Source organism: Giraffa tippelskirchi, chromosome 13 (genome assembly GCF_054371585.1).
Source record: "Giraffa tippelskirchi isolate mGirTip1 chromosome 13, T2T-mGirTip1v1.2.pri, whole genome shotgun sequence".
Lineage (NCBI taxonomy): Eukaryota > Metazoa > Chordata > Mammalia > Artiodactyla > Giraffidae > Giraffa > Giraffa tippelskirchi.
The window spans coordinates 99,550,947-99,566,760 of NC_137287.1; the positions used below are offsets into that span (position 1 = coordinate 99,550,947).

At 41.0% G+C, this 15,814-nt stretch overlaps 1 long non-coding RNA gene across 1 annotated transcript in view; it reads right to left on the reverse strand.

Annotated features, from left to right (window-relative positions):
* The window catches only part of LOC145533033 (uncharacterized), a 52,568-nt gene that overhangs the window by 13,940 nt on the left and 22,814 nt on the right, over positions 1–15,814 (reverse strand). Inside the window, exon 3 of the long non-coding RNA XR_014073772.1 lies at positions 12,416–12,519. This is a non-coding gene — a long non-coding RNA (uncharacterized LOC145533033). The remainder of the gene's footprint in view (positions 1–12,415; positions 12,520–15,814) is intronic.

Here is a 15,814-nt window from a genome sequence, read left to right on the forward strand (position 1 = left end):
CAGTGAATCGGCTGTTCGAATCAGATGGCCAAAGTATTGGAGCTTCAGCTTCAGTATCAGTTCTTCCAATGAATAATCAGGATTGGTTCCTTTAGGGCTGACTGGTTTGATCGTGTCTGAATAACACTCGTCCTGCTGCAGAAACCAATGTACTACGTGATGAATGAACATACTCCTGCCCCTCCAAGGATCTCTTAGTGCAGAAAAACCCCAAAGAAATTTTCAGGGCAGCTGTTACTTTTTACCTTCCTTGTTTATCAAACAGGAGGCTTTGGGGAATTCCCTGGCAGTCCAGGGGAATTTTCACCGCTGAGGGTGAGGGTTCAATCCCTGGTCAGGGAAATAAGATCCTGCAAGCTGCATGGAAACAAAACAGTAAAAACAGTAAAACAGTAAAACAGTAAAAACAGTAAAACAGTAAAAACAAACAAAAAAATGATGCTTTCAGTGTAACTGACCAGCTAGTGTAAGGTGTTTATTTAATGGGACCAATTTAAGCCCTAGAGTGAGAGAAGGCTTTGAAGAAGGACTGTAAAGGAATTAAGAAAACAGTTGCTAAATCAAAGTACACACCAGTTTCCAGACAACATTGTTGCTTTTGTCGGGTAAGAAGAATCCACTTGATGAAGTTTGTGTTAATTCACTGACATCTTATGTGATGGGCTGTGTGGATTCAGTGGGGATGTCAATGAGAACCACCAAACATACCCCTTTTAAATACCAAACATGCCCCTTTTAAATATTTGATGGTTATAGCAATCTGTTTTTTATTCAAGAGGTGATACTGCTTTTTGACTGCTGTTTTGAAAGGAAGGAGTTCTGGTGTTTTCTTCTTAGCCCTGCATACCATAGTGACACTCCATGCCTTAGGAAGCCAGTCTAGGCTTTCTCCCTGATACTGACAATCCATCTCAGCTGTTTCTGTTTGAACAGAAAATAGCCTTCGGATAAACTTGCCATAATGCAGGAGACTGGGTTTGATCCCTCGGTTAGGAAAATCTCCTGGAGAAGGAAATGGCAACCCACTCCAGTAGTCTTACCTGGGAAATCCCATGGGCAGAGAGGCCTGGTGGGCTATAGTCCATGGAGTTGCAAAGAGTCGCACATTACTTAGTGACTAAACAACAACAACAAACTTGCCATAGGTACACCTGGTCCATTTATCTCTAGATCCACACAGCCCTCACTCCAGAAGGCCAACAATAGTGCTGCTCAAGGTTTATAGGATCCCAATAATTAGCATTAACTTGGAGTAAGTATCCAGCAGACCAAAGATTTGAGTATGTCCATTCCTCTGGGGCACATTTCTCTTCAGGGAACATGAGGAAGCAGATTTATAATTTGCTATGATGCTTCGGAAGGTCTCAAGGCTACCTGACATCTACTTTAGTGTAGATGGAGATTGAATCAGTGAAAGGATGCAGCGTTAAGAATTACGTAGAATTTGTTGGTTTTCTTAAGTTGGGCACATTCCCATTAGACCTGGACTTATTTTATGGGGGAAAAAAATGGGTCATCTGTCACTTTAATTCCTGAGACCTTTATAATGAATTAATCACAGCTAAGATCACTGGGCACCACACCAGTTCATGAAGTTAAATAAACATACCTGTTCTGTTGCCAGTTACGATAACTAGGTCCAGTTTACTTCTGGCAGGTAACACCTGGATCAGCCACCCTTGGTTCCGCCCATCCCTGCTGCAATTGATCAGGAAGGCCCAGTGCAGCCCCTCCCACCACCAGCCTTCCCCAGTTAGGAAAACAGTCAATTAAAGCCCATTTTAAAAGACTAACATCTTTCTCCCCAGACCATTCCTCAAGGTGAAGGAACACATGATCTTTCCAGATCTAATGGGAGATGGAGCAGGGGTAGGAGATGGGGGTGCTGGGGGAGTTCATTCAAGTTTCAGCATTCCTCTCTCCTGGAATCTTTGAATCCATTCCTCTATCTGATGCAAAAGTGTTACTGGCCTCCCCGTGTCACTTTGCACGGAGGAGTGTCTGGAACATTAGCTAAAACAGCAAACTGCAGAAGCAGCTGTCATGCCTTCCTAAAGAATGCACTCAAGCCCCTAACCCCATTCCAATGGAAAAGAGAACCCCACCTTCCCTCCCCATGCACCCCAAGTCCATTCTCACTGGTGCCTCCAATGTGTGTGCCTCTTTGCGCCAGCCAGTTCCTGCCCCTCTTCCACAGTGTAATGCATTCTTCTGGTTCTGCATTTCGCTCCCATACCACACTGGTTTGGATGCTGTTTCCCAGCCAAGCAAACCTTGGAGAGAGGAGGATGGGGGACGGTGTCTTTCTTGGGTCTTAGGGAGGAGACCCTTAACAGTGAGGGGTGTTTCAGGGTGATGGGGTCTCAGGAAATCGCAGACTATTCCTGCATGTTTTAATTTCATTTTCAGTTTGTCGGCCTTTCTCAACTACTGCTATAACTTTCAGTTAAATGTACTGTAGACAGTGAACTTGACAGAGTATACCCTGCAAGCCACAGGATCCGTCTGTGATGGTTTGGTTTTCAGTGGTGTTGGGCCTTCTTATAGTCAGTTCAAAGGTCTTTGAACATAGTAGAAAGGCTCCGGGATTCTATTCCCTTCCTCGAGATTTGGGCTACTGGTAATTTAAAGTTTGCTGATGCTGAGAGAAGCAGCCACTCTATTTCCCAGCTTCTACATCTCTCACCCCCTTTAAATTGGCCTCTGGATACTGTTGGGCTTCCCTGGTGGCTCAGCTGGTAAAGAATCTGCCTGCAATGCGGGAGACCTGGGTTCGATCCCCTGGAGAAGGGAACGTCTACCCACTCCAGTATTCTGGCCTGGAGAATCCCATGGACTGTGTAGGCCATGGGGTCGCACTAGATACTGTTAAGGGAAAAGGGTGTGTGTATAGGATGCTACCTTATTTTATGGAGAAATAATGCTCACACCATATAATTCACCTTTTCAAAGTGTACGATTCAGTGGTTTTTAGTATATTCACAATGTTGTACCACCATCACCACTGTTTAGTTCCAGAACATTCTCTGCCCCCCAAGAAGAAACTGTTACCATTAGTAGTCACTTCCTAGTCCTCCCGCCTCCCAGCCCCCAACAACCACTAACTTACTTTCTCTCTGGATTTTCCTTTTATGAACCTTTCCTATAGATGGAATCATATAGTATGTGGCCTCTTGTAATTGGCTTCTTTCAGTTAGCATGATATTTTCAAGGTTCAACCATGTTGTACTGTATATCAGAACTTCACTTCCTTTTCATGATTAAATGATATTTCATTATATGAATAGACCACATTTTGTTTATTCACTAGGTGATGGTTATTCGTTTCCACTTTGGGGCTATTATGAGTAATGCTGGTAAGAACATTCTTGTATAAATGATTGTGTTAACTTATTTTTATTTCTCTTGGGTCTATGTCCAGGGGCAGAATTTCTGGGTTGTATATAAACTCTTTGTTTAACCTTTTGAGGACTTGATGATCTGTTTTCCAAAGCAGCTGCAGCATTTGCCATTCCCACAATGTGTGAAGGTTTCAATTTCCCTGCATCCTTGTCAGTGCTTGTTATTGTCCACCTTTGACTGTTGCCATATCAGTGGGTGTGGAGTATGTTACCTTTTATGTAAAGATGAAGAGGAAAGAAGAGTATAAACGTGTGTAATTACTTATTATTTTACAGACTAGCTCTGGGACGTTATATGAGAAACTAGCAACCTGGATTTTCTTCCAGGGGGATCAGGAGCTGGTGGCCGAGGTGGAAGGGAGATTTTATACTCTCTGCCTTTCATGAACTTATTCCATTTTAGATCATGTGAAAATAATTACCTATACAAATAATGAAAAAAAAAACAGTGAAATGAAGTTGAAGTTTAAAAAATAAAAAGTACATTTATTGACATATAGCAGGGGTTGGCTTGCCTGGAGAATCCCATGGACAGAAGAGCCTGGCAGGCTATAGTCCAAAGGGTTGCAAAGAGTCAGACACAACTGAATGACTGAGCACAAGCAGGAGTTGGCAACTATAGCTTGTGAACCAAATCTGACCTGCCTATTTTTGTGTGACCCATCAGCTAAACTGTTCTTACATTTTTTAAAAAATTGACGTATAGTCGGTTTACAATGTTAAGATAATTTCTGCTCTACAGCAAAGTGATTCAGTTATGTGTGTGTGTATATATATATGCACACATACATCCTTTTTCAGATTCTTTTCCATTATGGTTTATCACAGGATAATGAATATAGTTCCCTGTGCTATACAGTAGGATCTTAGTTGTTTATCCATCCTATATATACAAGTTTACATCTGTTAATCCCATCCATCCTTCTCCCAACCCCCTCCCCCATGGCAACCACTCATCTGTTCTCTTAAGTCTGTGCGTCTGTTTCTGTTTCATAAGTAGGTTCATTTGTGTTGTATTTTAGATTCCACGTAGACGTGATATATGATCATATGTTGTTGTCCTCTGACTTCCTTCACTCAGTATGATAATCTCTAGGTCCATTGATGTTGCTGCAAATGGCATTATTTCATTCTAAACAGTTTTAAATGGTTGAAAACAATAAAAGAAGACTCTTTGGCAGCACATGAAAATTATCTGAAACTCGGGTTTCAACATACATAAACTTTTAAGGATACTCAGCCGTGCTCATTCGTTTACATACTTTCTGCGGGTGTTTACCTGCTACTGAAGCAAAGGTGAGTAATTGTAGCAGAGACTGTGTGGTGCTCTTGCGGTTTTATGCCAGTGGCTGGAACAATGCAAATTGCAGTTACACAGTTAGAACTCGGCGGCACTTGGAGTGCCACACATATTGCCATACTGTGATGAAACAAAAAGTTTCCAGTGCTCATCTTTATGTCAGAGCAAGAAAAGAAGACCAACGTGGACTGACTGTCATAGGTTCTGTTGTTACTACATTACACGGCAAGATGTTGTGTCTGTGTGATGACACTAGAGCTGTGTTTAAAAACTACAGTATACATTGGTGGGACCACAACCACACTAAGCAATCATCAAAATACTCCCACATCAAAGGGAAGATTAGAAAGATTGGAAGATTTAAGATTGTCTTAAATTTTCTTGTGACAGAAAATTCTATCTTCTGACAGAATTTTTCTCCAACACACATAAAACAATGAAAAAGAATCCGATACCAAAGTTGGTTGTCAAGGGGCTCATTTCTTAGCCAAGAAAGAAGCCATTTAGAAGTGGTAAGTTAATTAAATGGTGTTTGATTGCAACAGCTGAATAAATGGGTCCAGGAAACAAAATGTTTCAAAGAATATTAGCCTCATACTGAGAATAGAAGCTTGAGGAATTTAGGACATTGGGAACAAGAACAACTTTAAAACAGGGCAGATGTTACTACTCAGTTGGTGTTTATTTAAGGAGTCAGTGCTAAGATAGAAGTGAGGACAGAATTAGCTTCTCTAAATAGATTGAAAATAGTCTCACCTGTAGTTACTCAAAGACATCCTGAGAGCTAAATCACTTCAGTCGTGTCTCACTCTTTTGTGACCCCGTGTTCTGTAGCCCACCAGGCTCCTCTGTCCATGGGATTCTCCAGGCAAGACTACTGGAGTGGGTTGCCATGCCCTCCTCCAGGGGATCTTCCCAAACCAGGGTTCGAATAACCTGCGTCTTTTATGTCTCCTGCATTGGCAGGTGGGTTCTTTACTATTAGGGCCACCTGGGAAGCTCTCAAAAGACAATAAAACACAAATGCAGCACAGCCTGAAGTAGAATCTGTAAGGTGTGTTACAACCAGAGGTGTTAAAATATGTGTGCATCACACTGTACAAACTTCCAGTTGTTTATAAGATGAAGCAGTGCTGAAGGTGTGAGGGAGAAGAGGACTAGAGCTAACATTAGTATATGACACACAGGGAAGGTGAGAGAGTAAATCCTAAGAGTTCTCATCGCAAGGAGAATTCTCCCCCTTCCTTTCTTTTTTTCCCTCTTTCTGTTGTATCTGCATGAGAAGATATGCTGTTAACTGAGCTACAGTGGTCATCATTTCACAATATCTGTAAATCAAACCATCACACTGTATACGCCTTAAATTTGTACAGATTGTGTACCAATTATTTCTCGATAAAATGGGAAAAAATATGGGTGGAACAGCAGTTGGCTTGGCTGGGAAACATGCAAAGCTTGTGAAAATGTAAGGTGTTTAAATCTATGGTAATTCACTGTATTATTTATCAGCAGATACTTCAAGGGAAACATCTGAATCTATCATGTATTACTGAATCAGTATCAATAGTGAACTTCATTTCTTCTTGTGGACATGAACATCAGTTCTGTGACATTTTGTTGGAACTGTAAGAGGAATATGCTGAATTCAGAATATTGTAACTTTGTTGTAACTCAGAAATTTGAAGGCTTATCATTAGCCCAGCTTTATCGAGATATTTTGAGCTCTGAGTCAAGACTAAAATTTTTCCAAATAAGAAGAACCTCTTTCCTTCAACCACTATTACAAATATTGAATGGCTTTGGAAACTGAATTTTGCTGTGGACTTGAAAATGTGTGTTTTTTTGTTAATGAACTCAAACTAATATTTAAAAGGCTATACAGAGTTTATATGTAAAACATACTGTGGTTCAGTCATTTCAACTTTACTAACTAAAAGTGTTTGAATCACATGCAATGTCAAGTTGTTTTACCTCTCTTGCTTCAAATTTGAAACATGAGTGAAGATCTCAATTCTCAAACAAACACAGTGTATTTAGTTTCTGAGTTCAAACTGCAGTTCAAGTAGTGTCTTTTAGACTTTGATGCAAACTCAAAGGAAATCTACATATTCAAAACTCCATTTAACTCTGTAACTGAGCAGCTTCTACCCAATGTTCAATGGGAAGTGATTAACCTGTAATGCAATGACGTGCTAAATGGAAATGTCAGGAGAAGAACCTACTAGAATTCTGTGATTGCCTTGTATGTGATGAAGATGCTCGATTAAAATCACATGCTTGTGCATTGATGCCAGTTTTGGCAGTGCTTGTCTGTGTGAAAGGGCATTTTCAAAGATGGAAAACAAAACCTTATCACAGATCAGCATTCACAGATGAATATTTGCATTTGATTATAGGGGACACTAACTTTGATCACCAACTAAGCAAACATTATCCCCCCCTAAAAGTACCCCATTCTTCTCATTAGCAGACCTATATAACACAAATTAGTTATTATATTTTGAATTTCATCAATTAAAAACTTGTCAAGTTTGTTTCTTCTCTTGTTATATAAGTATGTACATCATTGAGTTTGCTCTTCCTCCACAGAACCTAAAATATTTACTGTCAGATGCTTTCTTTAAAAGTTTACATGTTAGAGCAGTGAAATTTAACTTACTGCAGAGCTACAGTAAATCAAAAAAATGTTTGCTAACATTGTACTAGCATGTAGAGAGACCTATAAACCAATGAAATAGACTAGAAAGACCTGAAATAACCCACACATATATCATCAAATGATTTTTGACAAGACTATCAAGATCATTCAGTGAGGAAAATGGTAGTTTTTAACAAATGGTGCTGGACCCTTACCTAACACCATATAAAAAACTAACTCAAAGTGGATCAAAGATCTAATGTATGTAAGATATAAGATCCAAAGCTGTAAAAATCTTGGAAAACATAGGGGAAATTTTCACAATGCTAGATTCAGCTATGATTTCTTGGACATGAACCAAAGACACAGCAATGAAAGAAAATACAAAACTTGGACTTCCTAAAAATCTTTTAAAATTTTGTGCATCAGAAGACAAAGTTCTAAAATATATAATCTACTATAGGTTGTAGGGAATGAGTATAATTTCTTCCTTAAAGGTTTAGTAGAATTTACCGGTGAGCCCCTCTCAGGCTCTTGTTTTCTGTTTTCGAAGATTATTTATTCAATTTCTTTAATATAGATAGGTTCATTTAGATTGCCTATTTCTTTCAAGTTGTCTACTCTTGCATGAATTTTAGTAGATTTTTTCTTATAAGGAAGGCCCATTTCATCACTATCAAATAATACTATTCCTTTTTTATCATTTTGATGTCTATAGAATCTATAGTGAAGTCCTTATTGCCATAATGGATCTTTTCAAAGAAACAGCATTGGGTTCATGATTTTCCCTATAGATTCCCTGTTTTCAATTTCATTTATTTCTGCTCAAATTCTTCATTTTCTTCCGCTCACTGTCATTTCTTTCTTTCTTTTTTTTCTCTATTTTCCTAATTTGGAAGCTAAGGTGATTGATTTTAGATCTTTTGTCTTTTCTAATGTAGGTATTCAGTGCTTTAAATTTCCCTCTGAGCTCTGCTTGTGCTGCATCCCACAAATTTTGATAAGTTGGGTTTTCGTTTTCACATATTCCAAATTTTCTGTTGAGATTTATTCTTAGTCCCGTGTGTTATTTAGAAGTGTTTTGTTCAATCACTGGGATTTTCCAGTCATCTTTCTGTTCTTGATCTCTAGTTTAATTCCATTGGGGTCTGAATGTCTTATTGTATGATTTCTCTTCAATTTCACAAGGTATGTTTTATGTCCCAGGATGGGGTCTCTCTTAATGAATGTTCCGTGAGAAACTGAGAAGATACTACAGTTGTTGGATGATGTAGTCCGAGGATGTCAGTTGTATCCAGTCGATGGCTAGTGTTAAGTTCAGCTGTGTCCTTTCTGATTTTCTGTTGGCTGAATCTGTCGATTTCTCATAGACGGGTGTTAAGTCTCCAACTATGATAGTGGATTCATCTGTTTCTCTTTGTAGTTCTATTAGTTTTTTCCTCACATTGTTTGATGCTCTGTTGTTTGATACACATGTACATTGAGGATTGTTACATCTTCTTGGAGAATTGTGTATCATTATGTAATGCCCTTCTTTATCCCTGGTAGCTTTCCTTAAAGTCAGCTCTGTCTGAAACAAATATAGATACTCCTGCTTTCTTTTGTTTAGTGTTAGCATGGTATATTTTCCTCATCCATTTACAGTTTACCCTTGAACAACTTGGGGTTAGGGGAGCTGACCTTCTGTGTAGTCAAAAATCCAGGTAAACTTTCCAATTGACTCACCATATCAATGAATTCAAACAGCCCTGGATCGTGTAGTACTATAGCACATACTTTGTGAAAGAAATCTGCCTATAGTGGACCCATGCAGTTTAAGCCCATGTTGTTCAAGAGTCAACTGTACTTTAAATCTCTGTGTCTCTGTGTTTAAAGAGGATCTCCTGTAAGCAACATATACTTTGATCTTTTTGTTTGCTTTTATCCACTCTGACAATCTGTTTTTTAATCCGTACAGTTAGACCACTAATGTTCAAAGTGATCATTGATATAGTTGGATTAATATTTACTATATTCCCTAATATCTTCTATTTGTTGCCTTTGTTTTTGTTCCTATTTTTGTATGTCTTTTGTCAATTCAATTGAGTATTTAAATAATTCCATTTTCTCTATTTTCTTAGCTTATCAATTGTACTTTTTTCCCCAACTGTCTTTGGTAGTTGTCATAGAGTTTGCAACATATGCAGGGTTCGATCCCTGGGTCAGAAATATCCCCTGGAGTAGGAAATGGCAACCCACTCCAGTATTCTTGCCTAGAAATTCCTGTGGACAGAGGGGCCTGGCAGGCTACAGTTACAACCAATCCAAATTCTTTTTCAAATAACATTATACCATTTCACAGGTAGTGTGAATGCCTTATAATAAGAAACTATTCATGATTTCCTCCTCCTATCCCTGTATTACTGCTATCATTCATTTTGTTTATACCTGATCACGTATAAGCATATATGCACATTAACAGACATAATCAAATATATTGTTGCTATTATTATTTTGAACAAAGTATTATCTGTTAGCTATATTAAGAACATGAAAAATAGAAGTTTTTTAACGTCCCTGGCAGTCCAATAGTTAAGACCCCATTCTTCCAATGCAGGGGTGAGAGTTCAATTACTGGTTAGGGAACTACAAGATTCCACATGCCTCGAGGCCCAGCCAAGTTAAAAAAAATAGAAAGTATTTATTTTCACTATTTCTACTTCAGTGCTCTTCCTTACTTTATGTAGACTACTTTGCTTTATTTTCCTTCTTTTCAAAGAACTTTTAATATTTCTTGCAAGACAGGTCTACTGGCAACAAAATTCCTTACTTTTTTTGTTTGCTTGTTTCTCTTAGAAAATCTTTTATTTCTCCTTAATTTAAGGATAACTTCCCAGAATAAAGAATCATAGGTTAATGGGGTTTTCTCTTAACACTTTAAATAATTCATTTCACTCTCTTCTTGCTTGCATGAGGAGAAGTGAAGTATAATTCTTACCTTTTTTTCCCCTCTTTAGTTAAGATGGGCTTCCCCCCCAGCCCGCTACCCACCTCTAGCTTTTTCAGGATTTTCTATTCATCTTTGATTTTCTGTAGTTTGAAAATGATATATCTTGGTGTAGGGGGTTATCCGGGGGTGGGGTGGGGAGGGGGGTTGGCATTTATCCTAATTGGTGTTCTGAGCTTCCTGGATGGGTGGCCTGCTGACATTAACTTGGGGAAATTCTTGAAAGTACTGTTTCAAATATCTCTCTGCTCTTTTTTTTTTCTTCTCATGGTATTCCATGTTACACAACTACAGTATCTGTCCTCTTTGCTTTTCAGATTTTCAGGATTCTATCTGTAACAGAATCCACCAGCCAATGCAGGAGACACGGGTTTGATCCTTGAGTTGGGAAGATCCTCCGGAAAAGGAAATGGCAACCCACTCCAGTATTCTCACCTGGAAAATCCCATGGACAGAGGAGCCTGGTGGGTTACCATTTCCTACTCACAAGATGCACAGTGCATCTTGTGAGTAGGAAATGGTAACCCACTCCAGTATTCTTGCCTGGGAAATCTCATGGACAGAGGAGCCTAGTGGGGTATAGTCTATTCAGTTTCAAAGAGTTGAATACCACTGAAGTGACTGAGCATGGGCATCTTATGGGATCTTTGTTCCCCAAGCTGGATTAGATCCCAAGCCTACAGCAGTGACAGCTCTGAGTCTTAACTGCTGGACACCCAGGCACAATGTTCTTTTCCACATGAATTTGTAGAAGTGGAAATGCTGAGTCAAAATGCCTCAGTTGCCCCAACTTGCCGTAATTTCTGTCCTTCTCCAGCCTAATTTTCATGCTCCATCATGTACAATCATTGTTTTGCTAAAGCCTTGATTCCACTGCCCTGTTACCTGATCACATGTGCTTTCAGAACCTCAGCCCTGGGTGCCTCTACCATGCCTGCACCTGGGTAGATACTTCTATAGAGAAAAAAAGCACATACCAGGGTCACCTGATTTCCTAGAGATTCCTAATCACCAGCATCAAGTAAGCCATCTGTCTTCATGTCCTGCTGCTTTGTCTGGTCAACGTATTCTCTCCTTCTTTGCAGAGATGTTTCCAACTTTCTTTTTTCTCCCCAAACCTCTGACTTAACCCTCCTCACTCACATCCTCACAGAGACCAGAGCGGCTATCCCACAAGCACCCCATCAGATTCTCCACATTACAGGTATAGCCTTGTGAACACCTAGTCCTCTCCTACAGCACACCTTTCCTATACCTGATAACAAGGAAGCAGTCCCTCCTCACAGGTGGGCTAGCCCTCCACCTGTGTTTAGAACTGCCTCCACTCTACTGCATCAGGAACCTTACCTTATGGATGCAGCCTCTTTCATCTGAATATTCAAGTCTCCTTTAAAAAAATGTATTTTATTTATGTGTCTGTGATGGGTTTTCATTGCAGCATGTGAGATCTTTAGTTGTGACATTCAGGATCTAGTTCCCTGACAGGGATCAAACCCAATCCATTGAAAAACTTACCCATGGACTTGTCCTATCTCATTTGAATATTCAAGTCTCCTTTTTTAAAAAGTATTTATTTGTTTGGCTGTGCTGGGTCTTAGTAGCAGCATGTAGGATCTTCAATCTTCATTGCGGCCTGTGGGATCTAGTTCCCTCACCAGGAATTGAACCTGGGCCCCCCTACATTCAGAGTATGAAGTCTTCAGTCACTGACCACCAGGGAAGTCACTCAAGCCTCCTTCTCACATGGGTATGTCTTTCCCCTCAGTTGTAAAACATACTCCAGTTGCTTCCATCTTAAAGAAGCAAAACAAAGACCAGCCGTCCTTGACTTACCTTTCTTGGGTCACCCCCTCCCCCCCAGTTTCTTTCTCTCCTTCACAGAGAAACTCCTTGTAAGAATTACCTACTGTCCTAGTTACTGTGGCTACATAACAAATGACCCCCAAACTTAGTGACATGGATTATTCTCACGGTTTCTTTGGGTCAGGAATTCAGACCGAGCACAGTGGGGCCAGCTTGTTTCTGCTCCAGTGTCTGAGCTTTGGCCGGTGGTCTCTGGAACAGGGGCTGGCGTCAGCTTGTTTACTCACGTGAGGAGAGGGGTGATTGCTGTCCGCTAGGACCCAAGTGGTCTCTTCATGAACTACTTCAGGCTTCTTCCCAGTAGGGCAGCTGAGTTCTGAGGATGAGTGTACTAAAGAGAACCAGAGGTTGTTAAATGCACAGAGACAGAAAATCAAATGGTAGTTGCCAGGAACTAGGGAGCTGGGACCAGAGAAGGCAATGGCAGCCCACTCTAGTACTCTTGCCTGGAAAATCCCATGGATGGAGGAGCCTGGTAGGCTACAGTCCATGGGGTCGCTAAGAGTCGGACACGACTGAGCGACTTCACTTTCACTTTTCCCTTTCATGCACTGGAGAAGGAAATGGCAACCCACTCCAGTATTCTTGCCTGGAGAATCCCAGGGACGGCGAAGCCTGGTGGGCTGCCGTCTATGGGGTCGCACAGAGTCGGACACGACTAAAGCGACTTAGCAGCAGCAGCAGCAGCAGCAGGGAGCTGGGACAGTGGGCGGTTAGTGTTTAATGGGGACCGAGTTTTAGTTTTGCAAGTTGAAAATGGCTCTGGAGATGGGTGCACCATAATGTGAAAGGAGAGACGCAAAGGGGCCCTGGGACCCCTCATGCAGCAAGGCCGTAATACCTTTTCCAGCTTCTCCACATAACAGAAGGGACCTTCGATCATACCATGTCCCTGTCACTTCAATTCATCAGAAGAAACCAAACTTACACCCTAACAATCAATTTAATCAATTCTCGGGTGCATTTTTTTTTTTTTCATTTTATCTGAAATCAGAACTATTCAGTCTGGGGCATAGTATAGCTGAATATCAGTGCTTTTTCTTCTTTCTTAGTGGTGTCTGAAATAATGGTAAAGCTTCCAGTAGGTGGCACCTTAGATGATGTGAAATCTAGTCTTGACGCCATGTGTCTCCTCAACCCAGCCTGTCCCCAGAGCTCTGGACCTAGTCATCCAGTTGCCTGCTTGGCACCCCTGCTCAGATGTCTCAAAGGCAATGAACTCGATGTGTCTGTGGTCTCCTCTCCCCCCTCCCTCCCACCTCCCACCAAAGCTGAATCTTTGTCCAGCTCCCTGTCCCAGTAGACTGCACCACTGCCCACCAGTAACAGGTGCCAGAAGCCTAAAAAGTGACCCCTGATCCCTTGCTCTCTCCAACCCCATATAGCATCCATGACCATGTTTGTTTCTCCTCCTCACTTTTTCCTGTTTTTCCAATGTAAATTGCCATCATCTGTTTTGAATTACAACAGCACTCTCCCAAACCTTCCTTCTTCTTCCTTTCTGATGTCACACCCGTTCACCCCCTTGAAGCCAGAAGGATCTTCTAAAAACCCAAATTTATTCCTGCCATTCTCTTTACCAAGAATCATTCAGGGGGCCTCCTGTTGCTCTTAGGATAATGTCCCTAATTCTAACCTGGCTCTCAAAAGCTCTGAATGATCCACCCCTTGAGCATACAAGGGACCGGAAGCAAGGGTATAAACAGAGGTACCTGGGTCTGCACCTTCTCTTTCATCCTTGTCTAGGTCCCACCCTGAAGGGACTGGACATGGATGTGTCAGCACCCCAGCCCACACCTCCAAGCTCTGTCCAGCCCCTTGGTCACTCCTCGGGCTCAGAGTGTACATACCAGGACTCCATCTGCTTTTGGAGGGTGGCCCTGAGGGAGAAATCTGAGCATGTTCATATTTCTACCCAGAATTGGCAGTTTTTTAAAACTTTTGTCTTTTCTCCTATCTTGCAGACAAGTATTGCAGTCGCACTGTCATTTTCTGAATTCATGTCATTTTCTCAGCTTTCCATGCAGGTGTCTACCTTGTCTGAATCTCTAAGCACTCTTTGGCACATATGGGATCCCAATACTTTGATGTGTGGATTACAGATGTTTTCCTCCCAATTTGTCACTAGTCTCTTGATCTTGCCTATGGAGAGTCTGATTGTTTGGTTTGTGTTTGTGCTATGGAAGTTTAGAAGGCATCAGTCTTTGTCATCATAGTGTCTGATTTTAGTGTCTTGGTTGGAAGGGCATTTGCTGAGCCTCTAATTCTTTCAGTCACCAGTATTGTATTCTCACTCTCCTCTGATTTCTTCCCATCCCCCCCCCCCAACCCCGGTCCTTGTCCATATGGAATGCATATTGATGTAAGGAATGAGGTAGAAATCTGGCTTGGATCTGGCACTTCTGGGTTCTGCTTGTCCAGCATGTCTTCTCTCTCCTTCTAGCAAGAACTCTCTCCCTCTTTTCTGTGGGGCACCCTCTCATTGTGTCTGAAGCGGCTTATCCATCATCTATCCTTGACCTTTTGTCTGACCAATCAGGCAACTCCATCCCTCTGGTCACAGTGATGGGTTTAGAAAAGGTTGTGTCTTGTAGGTTGGACCAATCAGAATTCCTCCCTATGATGTTTTTCTACCAGAGATTAAGAAAAAACCACTTTCTTTATACTGCTGTTGTTAAGGTCTTATGTGTGTCTGGCTGTTGGAGACAGCCTGCCTTGGAGAGAGCTTATCAGAGAGATGGAATCAAAGATGGGGACCTGAAGATATTATTGGAACACCTGGATCTAGCTATCCTATCCATCGGACTTTTGAGTTACTTGAACAGGTACATTCCTTTTTTAAAACTTAGTTTCAGGGAGAAGGTGAGGGTGGGACGTTCTGGGACAATAGCATTGAAACATGTATATTATCATATGTGAAACAGAACACCATTCCATGTTCGATGCATGAGACAAATGCTCAGGGCTGGGGCAATGGGATGACCCAGAGGGATGGGATGGGGAGGGAGGTGGGAGGGGGATTCAGGATGGGAAACACATGTAAACCTGTGGCTGATTCATGTCAATGTATGGCAAAAACTACTACAATATTGTAAAGTAATTAGCCCCCAACTAAAATAAATAAATTTATTAAAAAAAAAAAAACGTAGTTTCAGTTGAGTTTCTGTCATTTGCAATCAAAAGAATCCTGATGGATGCATGGCCTTATTTTTTATATCAAATGCCAATCCAGGGATCATCTGTTGCTTTGTCTGCCCAAAAGAAGAGTACCCCTCCCTTCCTCTCCCCCTCAACCCTCCCCTTTATTCTGGGAAAATTTTTTTCTTCCATTCAGCTTTGTGGTTTAAATACAAGTTGTCACTGTATAAGTCCCACCTTCTCAGCCACCTTCAATTGGCTCAGGTATGGTTTCTGATTCAAGCCTGCTCTATCTTCCTTTCTTTAATTTTTTTCCCCCAAAGTATTGGGAGATGATATGTGAGCCATTAAAATAATATGTAACTTTCTGGGGGGACAGAAGTGTATTCATATTGTTTAAGTCCAAAAGATATTAAAGGCCCATATAGTAAAAAAATTTCTACCAGGAACTCTTGAAAATCAACAATAGAACTATAATAACCCTAATA